Source organism: Nomascus leucogenys, chromosome 16, assembly GCF_006542625.1.
Source record: "Nomascus leucogenys isolate Asia chromosome 16, Asia_NLE_v1, whole genome shotgun sequence".
NCBI lineage: Eukaryota > Metazoa > Chordata > Mammalia > Primates > Hylobatidae > Nomascus > Nomascus leucogenys.
This window is the reverse complement of record NC_044396.1, coordinates 18,678,844-18,692,538: the sequence shown is the minus strand read 5'-3', so window position 1 is coordinate 18,692,538 and position 13,695 is coordinate 18,678,844.

The window sequence follows — 13,695 nt, the reverse complement described above, 5'->3', positions numbered from 1 at the left end:
TCAGTGACGTCAAAAGAGAAAGAAATTTTCAAAAGCTCAGAACAGCATCACTACTATTGCTTATGTGTTGATTTATATATTCAATCTTTCTAAGCTTTTGAAAAAAAAAGTGGTCTTTTTTATCTCTATACACTTATTTTCTTTTTTTTTCTTCATTTCTTCTTTTATTTACCCACCAGGTGTCATATGAGGCACTGGAGAAACACAGCTGAATTGCGAAGATTCTTAGAGGTGTCTATGGTACAATAAAAAAGACAGATAGATAAACCTACTTTCCTGGTGAGGACATACATAGTGTGTCCTACTTTTTTCCTTGGTTCTAATTTCTAATTTTACTTTCTTTCTAAAGCCTGTTTTTTAAAACAAATCTGATTCAATTGTGTCTAAATCAGAGAATGGACTCAGGGTGACTTATTCAATCACCCAGAGATTATTATCTGAGAGCTCAGTCAAAGATTAAAATTGACTGAGGCTGTCAGGACAACTATAACAGCTTCAAAAAAAAATGAATCCTGAGGATTCATTTACAGATACTGAGAAATAACAACTAAGTTGTCAATGATACTATCTCCACTCTCAGCAACCATTCCACACCCCAGTGGGGCTGCTACAGAGGCAACTTGTGAGTACCCCATTCCATTCCTACATGCTGTTACTTCTTTCATTAGAGCAGGTTTCTATGGGTATGTACCCTGCAGTAGATGGAGAGGAGGTATTGAATATAAAATGGGAAGAGAGATAGAGAATAGAAAACATTCTCAGAGAAGAATCTTAAGAATTCTTTTGCCATCGTAAACCACAGGACAAGGCAACCTTTTCTCCAGGTAGACACCACTTTGAACAGCAAATATGAAGGCCCTGAAGTGTTTGTAAAATAAAAAATAAAAATAAAAGCTTTGAGGGCACATGAAGCTAACTCCACTTTAGCCTTGATGTCTCAATTTAGACATAGGCCTCTCCAGGAAGACTTTCCTATAACCTACCCTTGCAAGACTGATTTGGGACCACTCCAGTGTGCTCCCATTGGACTCTGTGACTTGCAGCAGTTATAATACTACTATGCTTCATTGAAGTATCTTATTTTCTTCTTTGTCTGCTTTATGAGAAAATAGTCTCAAAAAAAAAAAAGAAATAAAATAGCTTCATAGGTTTGCTGACAAAACAGTGTTCAACCCATAAAAATCACCACGTAAATGTCAGGTTCTTCATCATTTTCATCATCATAATTATCATGATTTTGGATGAGTCTAAACTACCTAAATAAGGGAAGGGAAGGAGTTTTTATCAACATAACCTAGAATATGAATGAGCTTTCAATAAATTTTTGTTGAATTAACAAATAGGTGGATAAACAAATTTATGAATTATCATTGGTTGCTGAACAAATTCTATCCAAATGAATTTTGAAGTTGTTTCTTTTAGATTATTTTCTATTTTTCCAAAAGGAAGACTAATGACAGCTATCTACAAGACTGAAAAGGAAAATATGGTCTTGTGAGGACCAGACCATAAAATTTGCTAAGGACCCTGAATATCTATTCAGAGGTCAGGCAAAAGTAACTGCCACTATCTTATCTAATTCTGAGAAAGCTCCTTTCAGAAAGTAGAATTTCCAAGACACTTCAAATGAAAGGGTAGGTGGTTTTGTGAATATCTTGACATATAAACCTTCTGGAGAACAATTCAGCAATATTTATCAAAAGTTTTAAAAATCAAGTAATGCCTTCTCTAGAAATATCCTAAAATGATAATTAAGAATATGAACAAATGTTTGACTTTATAGATACTTGTAGCAACATGGTTTACAATATTTAAACATAAGGTAAATGTCCACAATAAATTATTGGTTACATAAATTATTCTACATTTTTATAATACAACGTTAAAGAGCTACTTGTGCCATGTTTATTATAATGAAAGATATTCATAATATAATAGGCTACAGGACAGTATATACATAATATAATAGGCTACAGGACAGTATGTAAAGTATAATACCATTTTTGTTTTATTGAGAGGGTAGGAATAAGAATAGGGAAAGAAAAAAAAACTAGCAAAATGACAGTACGAAAGCCAAAAACCTGGTAATCTTTCTCAAGCATTAACGTCCCCTTGTCAATGTGCAATTAATCATCGGGTTCTGTCCTTTTCACTGTTTAAATGTCATTTAAACTCACAGTTCTTTTCATCACCATTGTCATCATCTTTATTTAGAAACAATTTTATGTTTTTGTTAAAAAAAAAAAAACTACATAATCGATGTCCCTGCCCCCGTGTTGCCTTGCTCCATGCTTCACAGAGAAAATACAGACAGAATGATCTTTCTAAAATGCCAATCTGAATGTGGCATCATGCTTTCAGCGCAAGGCCTAAACTCCTTGGCATCACATGTTGAATCATTAAAGCTCTGATCTCTACCTACCTGCCTCTGCAGCTAATTTTCCATGGCCCTGCTTCTATCCACAACTTGACTTTAAGCCAAACTGAACTATTTGCACATTTCCTAAGTTTACCATGTCCACTTCTCTGCATCTTTGCACATGCTACTTTATCCACCAAAAGCAAACTTGTCTCATCTAGTTGCTCTTCATCTTTTGAAGAGATAAAATCATTGCTGTTTAAAATCAGAATGGACCATCAACTCTTCTGCTAACACAGTCCTTCATTTCAGTGATAAACTATAGCTCCACACTCAGAAATGGGTGAGGACAGGGGAAGGCTGAAATTTTAAGGTCTCTCTCAGCTTTTCCATGAAATTATACAAGAACCAGAGCGAGTCTAGCAAGTGACTCGTTGGCTGGCCAAGCACATTTATGAGCCTTTTGGTAGGCCAAGGAAAGCCTTATTTTAGAAGGGGATTGAGAGCTAAATTGTTTTGTGTACTATCAAAAGTTGATTTGCATGTAGAAGCAATAAGGATGAACATAAAGTAATGAAGCAGGGGGAATCTTGAGAGATGAATGGAGATGAGCAGCTTTGCAGAAGGCCAGGGCCTTGAGGAGCCTCACCAGTGAGTGATAAATTGCCATGGCAGAGTGGCCATAGGAGAGCTGTCGGTAACCCACACAGATCCCCTGTGACAAGCAAGTGCAGGTGCACCTTTCCCCCAGTTTTTGTGAGCCAATCACCAGCTCACAGCTGCACCCTTTTAAAAACTGCTTGTTAACAACAGGAGCAGCCTAGTTCAGAAATGCCTGAGAGGTTACACCCTTCCTCCAAGTGGTAGCCAGTAGCCAGTGACTAATAAAGAGGTACAAAAAGCCTTCCCCCTTGTTCTTGTCAAAAATAAAACTGTGGGTTCCATTTTTATTCTGGAGCTCACTGTGGCATCAGTTGAACCCACTTCTTTAAGTGTTCTTCTTTTCCTTCTTCTCCTTCAGTTGTGCCTCCTGGGATTAACTCTCAGATAAATTATTAATACTTGTACTTAAATCACGTGTCATAGTATGCTTTCGAAGGAGTCCAAACTTAAGTAAGAATCAGACCAATTTGGTTTAAATGTGCATTTAAACCCAGATGATTTTTTTGCCCAGCTTTTTCCTTGTCTTATCCTATTTTCTTCATTACCTTAAAGATTTCACTGGAGCCACTTCCACAATAAATCATTGCCCAAGAATCCCTGTCTCAGGTTTTGCTTCTAAGGAACTCAGCCCAGGATAGCAATCTAGGACTTTTGAAGACCAAGAATGTGTCACACTAAACTTCAAAGTATTTTGATTGCAGAGATGAAAACTCTCCCATTACCTCATTTTCTGAAGATTGTTCTGCACACATATGTCCATCAAAACACACCCTGCAAAGACACCTTCTATAAGGGTTCAGGGGAAATTGAAGATCAGTGGCTGAACTTCCCATGGGCTTTGACACACACTAAAGGAAAAAAGCAGCTACAAGGAGATAGATCAATCACTGGAGTTAGCAACTCAAAACCAACGAAAAGTGTCAAGATATACGTCTCTGGGAATTCATGGAAATAATAGAGAGGGGATAAGAATTCCCACACACAGTTGGAGTTGTAGCAGATGAAGCTGATGCTACCTGTTCTCCCTTAGCCTCACCACAGTTTTCCTGCAGCTGATTCCCAGCACACTGATAACATATGCCTGTTTTCTTCTTCCTGAAGACATTCTCCAGTAACACAGAAGCGTATTCCATTGCACATAGGTGAAGCCAAGAAGTGCAAGGGCAATAAGATACCAGGGGCAACACTCAACCAATAAGGGAAGGGAGTCATGGATAAATGCCATGCCTTCCCTAGTGTGGAGTCTCGAAGGATAAACAATGGGACTGAGTCTCAGGTGCCTGTAGTAATTTACTCATTAATGTGCCTTTTACTGGCTTTGCTCCCATTTGTCTCATTTTCCCCTCTCCTTCACTAGTGCCTCCTGGGATTAACTCCCAGATAAATTATTAATACTTGTACTTAAATCATGTGCTTTTGAAGCAATCCGAACTTAGGAATCAGATCAATTTGGTTTAAATGTGCATTTCTTTGAAGAATTAATTCCAGTATCACATTTTTGGTAAGCCTTCTCTGACCCACTCTCACCCCAACCTGTGCTACCAAGCTCCATGCATAAATCTAATGTTAGAATAATGTGTGAGACAGAGAGAGAGTGTGTGTGTGTGCACGCGCACATGTGCGTGTGTGTTACCTCAAGGACTGTGAGTTCCTTGAAGTTAGAAGCAGTGTTTTATCTCTGTTAATATCCCCAGTGCCAAGAGCAGTGTCATTAGTTTTGATGAATATACCAGTTTAAATTATTTATACTGTTGATAAGAACTTAAGCCAAAAAGCAGGAGAGAGGAGGACTTATTGTATCAAATAACTAAGCAGTCATGAGATAGATATTCAGGTTTATCTTCATTCAGGGCTCAAATGATGATACCAACATTTATTTTCATTATCTCTATTTCTCTGGGGCCTGCTTCCTTGCAGTTGGCTGCATTTTCCATGTGATTAAAAATGACTACACCAGCAATTGTCACTAATCCTCCAAGGTTCATATCCACTAAGAAAAACAGAGTATTTATTTCAGCACACCTAAAAAAAAGCATCATTGTAACTTCTTAACTCTAAGAGGATCACATAACCATCCCTGAGCCAATCATTGCTTCCGTTAGAATGCAACGTGCTGACTGGTTAAGGTCTAGGCAATTTGCTTCATTTTTGACCCAGAGAAAGAGGCCAACCTAAAGCAAAAGGCTGAAAATTAAGGAGGGGTATTTCCTGGAGGAAATCAAAGAGTTATTAGCAGGAAAGAGGAAATCATATGCTAGAAAGCATACAATAGATGTTTCACTACAATGAATAAACAATGATGAATGATAATCTACTTTAATATCATAGAATTTCACTGTGATTTTTGCAAGTAACTACCATGTTTTCATTTAGATTTATATCATTTCACATACAATATGTATAAACAAGTACACTAAGAGAATCTAATTTTAATCTAGAAATTTCTTCTAATCAATCTCTTGATTGATTAGAGCTTTCTTAGTTTTCTTGCTCAGGCTCAGTGCTTTTGTCCACTTGAGTGGATAGGAACATTTGTTTTAATAAAAGCTTGCTTAATACTTGGAACTATGGCAACATATTTAAATTTATTTATAGGACAAAACTAGGTACAACCTCCAGGGAATATATCTGTCCCATTAACTAGAGCTCTCATTGACTTCAAATATGGAGAGAGTTGATGTTCTGAGAATGAGTGTTAACAGGTGCTGAAAGACCTGTGCATAATGTTTATAACAAATACAAGAGATTATGAGTGAAAATGTATCCAGGGAAATCCAAGACTTCCTCTGTGGTGAGTATTTCACCAGGCTACAATTAGAGCATTAAAGAAAGCAGTATTGTACTTAAAGTAGAAAATAAAATCTTACATAATTAATAGTCCCTTTTTTCAATTTTCTAAATTAAATAAAAAATTATCATTGAATTAAATAGTACTCAACTACAATCCAACTTTACGAGATTCTTCTGTGTATAAAAGGGAAACAGCCAATGTTAAAAAAGAGGAAAGAGAGGAGAAGGAGAGATTTGTTAAAGGATACAAAATTACACCTAGATAGGAGGAATAAGTTCTAGTGTTCTATAGCACTGTAGTTAACAGGAATATATAGTTTCAAATACCTAGAAGGAGGATATTGAATGTTCCCAACATAAAGAAATGATACATGTTGGAAATAATGGATATACTAATTATCCTGATCTGATCATTATACACTATATGCATCAAAACATCACTATGCACCTCATAAATAGGTACAATTATTAAACATCAATTTTTTTAATTCATATAAAAATAGCATCCAAATTGCAAAGCAAGCAGTGAAACTATTTCTACTTGCCAAAAATAAAACAAAACAAAATGATTGGAGATGATGATGATATACATTTGATTTAAAAAAGGGGGGGCTTACAGAAAAGATTTCCAAAATATAAAAAATAATTTCCTTTAAATAGCAAGATTCCTAGTACATTTTAAGCAATGTATTATATTTTCATAAATATAGCCCTTTATGAAATATATCCTAAAATACCCAAAAGTGAGGGTAATGAAAGAAAACTTAGACTGTTTTATGAATTTCAGTCATGACTCCTTTTCCTTTACCCCATAAGTGCTGGTAAGCTCTCCCACACGTTCCTGGAGTGCAAAGCTGGGTCTGGCACTTTTTTATTCCATATGCTTCTAAAAATCAGCAAGGATGGAGCTTTATCATCTCCTGCATAAATTAGGGGTGTGATTTGCCAATATGACTGGGCGATAGTCCAGCTGTCTTGAAAAATTAAGAAAAGGAAGAGAATAATGTATTTTTTAAATTTCTCTCAACCTGAAAAAGGAAGACACAAGTTGAAGCTAAATGGAATATGTCAAGCCCAAAGCGCTGTAATATCTGTGGCTTTGTGGGAGGAGGAAAAGAGGAGCCCTTTGGCAGAATTCTGGCAAATTCTGAGATTCATAACAATGAAATAGTCTATGACTTGTCATGGATATTGCCAAATTTTAAACAAAAGTTACTTGGTTATTGAGTATAGTAGGGTGTAGAAGGTGAAAGGAGGAGCCTAAAATATACAGTATCAATCTCTCCTTGGCTTTTGTATCCCCAAACACCATGCCCAGGTAGACGCAAATAAGACTTAGGTAATTTCTCAATGATAGACTGAATAAAGAAAATGTGGCACATAAACACCATGGAATACTATGCAGCCATAAAATACGATGAGTTCATGTCCTTTGCAGGGACATGGATGAAGCTGGAAATCATTCTCAACAAACTAACACAGGAACAGAAAACCAAACACCACTCATAAGTGGGAGTTGAACAATGAGAACACATGGACACACGGAAGGGAACATCACACACCGGGGCCTGTCAAGGGGTGTTGGGGGCTAAGGGAGGGATAGCATTAGGAGAAATACCTAATGTAGATGATGGGTTGATGGGTGCAGCAAACCACCATGGCACATGTATACCTATGTTAACAAACCTGCACGTTCTGCACATGTATCCCATAACTTAAAGTATAAGTAAAAAAAAAAAAAAAAAAAAAAAAGACGTAGGTAAACTCTCAAATTTGAAAGTTCTCATTATGAAATAAGAGCTGGATATCAAGCAGGGAAGAACTCTGGACCAGAAGAATCCAAAGTTACAGGGACAGAAGCAAAAATGTTACTACAGGGTTGTTAAGTATAATAGTGATAGAAGTTATTTCCATTTTCAGCCCTTCATTAATGGACCTGGGAATCCTAGCTTTTAGAGAAAGGGCACTATACATTGGTCACTGATTCAGAGCATATGCTATATCCTGGAGGACATTATCCCAGCCTTCAAAGCATTGTCACCCAGCCAGTGCCATAACTGAATATTCCAAAAACCACTTAACCCATCAGGTCAACTGCTTCGGGTTGATGGTGTACTAGTCAGTTCTCATGCTTCTAATAAAGACATACTCAAGATTGAATAATTTATAAACAAAAAAGGCTTTAATAGACTTACAGCTCCTCATGGCTGGGGAGGACTCACCATCATGGCAGAAGGCAAAAGAGGAGAAAGGCACATCTTACATGGTGGCAGGCAAGAGAGTTTGTGCAGGGGAACTCCCATTTATAAAACCATCAGATCTTGTAAGACTACCATGATAACAATGTGGGGAAAACCGCCCCCATGATTCAATTATCTCCACCAGAGTCCCTCCCATGACACATGAGAATAATGGGAGCTACAATTCAAGATGTGATTTGGGTAGGGACATAGCAAAATCATATTAGATGGGGACATGATGACATCAATAAATTTTATTAGCATGAGCCAATGCCACATTTTATTTGCTGTAAATTTAATTTCCATGTCAGAAACAATGCTATGTGAACTATGACAGTGAATAAGGCATCTGAAAGTTCAAGGACGGTGGTTTTAGAAGAAGCATTTTGGGATGAGGAAACAAAATCATAGCCAGAATATCTATTCCAGAAAAAAAAAAAGCACTGTCTGTTCCATTATAGAAGTTACTCAATATAATCAATTGGCCAATAGGTCACTGGCTGGTACCCCTGGAGAATAATGCCATACTAAAACCAAATGTTGGCCTCTACTACTGGCATGTGGGGCACTCAGAAATAGCTCTACCAGATTGTCCACGGTAAGTAAAAGCCCATTTTGCTGAACGAATGAACATTTCATTTATGTGCCTATTGGGCACAAACAAGGTGACTGGTGACTGACATCCACAAAACAAGTTATCTTGACCATCCAGTTACTAAGATTCCCTCTGTTAAGAATGCTTTTTAACTGAGTACTTACATAAGACATGGATATCTTCACACTGTACACTTGGAGATGTTTTTTCATATACCACTTCTGCAGATCTCCTTGACACCAAATCATGTTCCCTATAAACCAAAACATTTGTCATTTCAGATAGTGTCAGTATACCAGGCAGAAACATCTGAAAATCCAAAAAATATTTTCCCTCAGTAGGTTGGCCAACAAGTGTGGGTTGAAAGATAAGAGAATATATAAGAGGAGTAGACACCCTGAGAATCTGTGTCATTGCAAATCCAACTTGTTTGTACCTTCAGGATGTGCTCAAGCCCAATCTTGTATATACCACTTCCATTTAGTGGTGAAATGAAGCTCTATGTGCCCAAATGTAGGGCTTAATAGATCAGACAAGACCCAATTTATGATGAGCAAGTCAGATTAAATGATAATTTGATCACCCATAATGATAGTTCAGGCTACTGGGATCCAATAGCAAGCCAGAAGTATCTCAAAAAGAGACTTGTTAACTGAAGGAGATGTCATAGTATCCTTCAAAATCCTAAATGTTTTCATTGTAGTTTACCTATAAGGTCCTGACAAAGATTCCATAAAACACCTGTCTGTCACAGACATTTCAAGCATCATTAGACCTGCTGTGTGATATGGCTCAGTCCTGAATCTTCTTCATCTGGGCCCCACTCAAAATTGCAGCCTTTCAAGATACTCAATAAATAAGATATGTGTTATCTTTATAATCTGAAAGGTCCTATGGAACACTGAGTCCCTTTCTATATGGTAAGAGGGGCCAGATATAAAAACTTATCTTTGACACTGGAAGGACATATCTTGACATGCCCCAGATTATCGTAACCTTAAACGATTGTCCTGAGGTACAGGTGTTTTAATATTTTGGAATTTATTTACTCCCTTCTGGTATACACATGTACTATCAAGATGTCTAGGGTAGTTACCACTTTATTCTCACTAGGTATAGTCATGATACATCATCTACATAGTGGAACAATTGAATGTTCTGTGAAATGAAGAGATAATCAAGGACCCTTGACTAGATTATGACAGAGAGCAGGAAAGTTGCTACATCCCCGAAGTAGAATCGGGAAAATGTCTTGCTGGCCATGCCAAATGAAAGCTAACTGTGTTTGGTGGTCTCTAGCAATAGGCAAGGAAACAAACAAACAGACAAACAAAAAACCATTCACCAAATCTGTAACTGTATAACAGGGAATTTTTTTTATCTGCTGCAGTGATGAAACCAGATCTGAGACAGCTGCCGCAATTAAATTTACCACATGATTAAGACATTCTCCAACATCTGTCTTCTTCTGCACAAGCTAAATAGGAGAGTTGAATGGGAATATGCTAGAAATCATCATTTCTACATTCTCAAGTTTTTGATGTGGCATTAATCTTGAAACTCTTCAAGGAAGGAGAGGTTGTATTTGGCTCACTGTATTTACAGGTAGAGGCTCCTCTAGATGCTTTTCCCTTGGCCTTTCTTACCAACAAAAACCCTCAATCCATGGGTCAAGAAATCAACATGGGTATTGGGCCAATTGTTTAGTGTGCCTATTCTAGTTAAACATTCCAGAACTGGGAAATAACCCCAGGGTGGGTTTGAGAACCCAGTGGTCTCCCAGGGAAAGAACCTCAACCTAAAATATCATTAATATCCTCACCTCCAAAGTCCCTTGTTTGATTGGTGGATCAGAGTGGTATCTTGTGTCTCTAGGAATTCCTGGCAGCTCAGAACCAGTGTCATATAATTCCTTAATAGTATGGTACCTTCCCCTTTTTTCAGTGCACCCTTGTGAATGGCCACAAATCCTTTTGGAGAAAGCTAGAGAAAAATATACTGTATGAGTTTTGGCAGCACAGAGTCCTTCCCTAAAGGAACCTGGTTCCCCTTCATCCAAAGTGCCCTGAAAGTGTGAAGTGGCTCACAAATGGAAATAAATTATCTGATGATCTAAGTTAAAATTCTGTTCACCAGACTCTCTTTTCCATTTCTACACATCAAGTAAAACTTTATAGCAAGCTCCCCATGAATTTCGGTCCTTAAGCCACCATGATCAAGTAGCTAATGACAACATTCTCTGTAAGTGAAATCATTCTTAGTACTGCTTCAAATCTGCTACCCATTCATTACACAAATTCTATGCTTGTTGTCTCTGGCAGTTCAGTGCTGCCACTTGGCCCCAGCCACCTTGGGATTCCGTCATCCCTATTTATTTCAGGGATTCTATTTTAATAGCAAGGGAACTTACTGTCATTCCTGGCCTACTACAGAACTTATCAAGGCTGATGATATTCCCTTCACCAATGTATATAAGCAGTTCTTACAACCTAACTCTATCCCCACATTCAAATATCCCTAACCCTTTTGATACTGTCTTCTATAGCACACCAAGGGAGTTCTTGTAGCTCAACTTCAGTCAACTAACAAAGCCAAAAGTAAGAATGATTTACCAGCCACTTAGAGCACATTGAATGTGGAATTTTTGCTTAGGTGAATCAATTTCAATACCTTCAACCTGACCCAAATTATATCCACTCATTCTGACCAACATCCTTTTAATTCATTTCCATACATATTCCCCAAGTTTTAGTTGAAATAAATACAAGTTATATAATTCTTTTTATGTGTGCTGTACCTCTATTCTGGTCATAAGTGTTATCTGATACAAAAGCATAAAAAACTGAGTCTTATATTAGGTTGATGCAAAATTAATACATTTGCACCAACCTAATATATCTAGAAACAAAGAGAGGTAGTAGGATATATCTAGAGGACATCAGCATTCCTCATCACATCAAGGTCTCAGGCCAGGAAAATTAAGTTCTTGAGAAAAGGGGAGAGAGTATTCCTCAAATTTAGGAGGAAAGACTGCTTCTACTGGCAAATGAGCCTCCATAAAATGTAAAAGTTCAGGTACCTCCACATCATCAAAATCAGCCCTTATGTCTCCATCCCAATTTTCATGGCCCTACTCCTTCTCAGTCAATGCCTTATTTCTAATATAAGAAACCCTGAAAGATTGTGTTGAATTATAATTCAGTTACTCTCCATATTAGACTTTGGGTTTGGTTTTAAGAAATTTTCTAGGAAATGCTGTTTCTGTTACAGCAGTAACAGAACTTTTCTAATCCATTATGTAGATCTTGATCTTGGAATTAAAAACTCTGAACTCATTTTCTTTCTCTACATTTTCCAGTGCAACCCAACTAACATCATTATATTCATTTTTATTAAAGTGTTCTACAGCAGCAACTACTTGGTGATTCAAAATCTTGCCTTCTATAGGCATTTGATTACAGATGAAACTATAAATAACAATTTAAGAAACATTTTTTGCCACTACATGCCATGGCTTATGATGTTATGTATTGGAAGCAAATACATCAATGTCTATTTTTTATGTTGTTTTAATTAATTTTTATGGGTACATAGTAGGTGTATATGCTTGTGGTGTACATGAGATGTTTTGATACAGGCATACAATGTTGCTATGGAGAGCAGTTTGGAGATTATTATTAATCACATCATGAAAACTGGAGTATTTTACCCCTCAAGCATTTATCCTTTGTCTTACAAACAATCCAATTATACTCCTTCAGCTATTTTAAATGTACAATTAAATTATTATTGACTATAGTTACTCTGCTGCAATATCAAATATCAAATACTAGGTCTTATTTATTCTTTCAAATTATATTTATTTATACCCATTAACAATCCCTGCCTCCCTCCCCTGACCCAGTCCCCCACTTCCCTTCCCAGCCTCTGGTAACCACCCTTCTACTCTCGATCTCCAAAAGTTCAGTTGTTTTGATTTTTAGATCCCACAAATAAGTGAGAACATGTGATGTTTGCCTTTCTGTGCCTGGCTTATTTCACTTAACATAATGATCTCCAGTTGCTCCCATGTTGATGCAGATAACTTGACAACATTCTTTTTTTATGGCTGAATAGAACTCCATGTGTATAAATACCACATTTTCTTTATTCAGATGAATGGATAAAGAAAATGTAGTACTTACACACAATGGATACAGGTCGCTTCCAAATCTTGTCTATTGTGAACAGTGCTGCAACAAACATTAAAGAGCAGGTATCTCTTTGATATACTGATTTCCTTTCTTTTAGGTATATACCCAGCAGTGGGATTGCTAGCTTGTATGGTGGCTCTATTTTCAGTTATTTGAGGAACCTCCAAACTGTTCTCCATAGTGGTGTACTAATTTACATTCCCACCAACAGAGTATGAAGGCATTCCCTTTTCTCCACATCCTTGTCAGCATTTGTTATTGCCTGACTTTTGAAAAAAAGCCAGTTTAACTGGGGTGAGATGATACCTCATTGTAGTTTTGATTTGTATTTCTCTGATAATCATTGATGTTGGGCACATTTTCATATGCCTGTTTGCCATTTGTATGTCTTCTTTTGAAAAATGTCTATTTCAATCTTTGCTGATTTTTAAATCAGATTATTAGATTTTATCCTACAGAGCTGTTTGATCTCCTTATATCTTCTGGTTTTTAATCTTTTATCAGATGGGTAATTTGCAAATATTTTCTCCATTTTGTGGGTTGTCTTCTCACTTTGTTGATTGTTTCCTTTGTTGTGCAGAAACTTTTTAACTTGATGTGACATCATTTGTCCATATTAGTTTTGGATTTCTGTTCTTGTGAGGTATTACTCAGGAAATTCTTTGCCCAGGCGAATGTCTTCGAGGGTTTCCCCAATGCTTTTCTGTAGTAGTTTCACAGTTTGAGGTCTTAGATTTAAGTCTCTAATCACTCTGGTTTGAGTGTTGTATATGGAGAGAGAGGGGGGTCTGGTTTCATTATTTTGCCTATGGATATTTAGTTTTCCCAGTACCATTTATTAAAAAGACTTTCTTT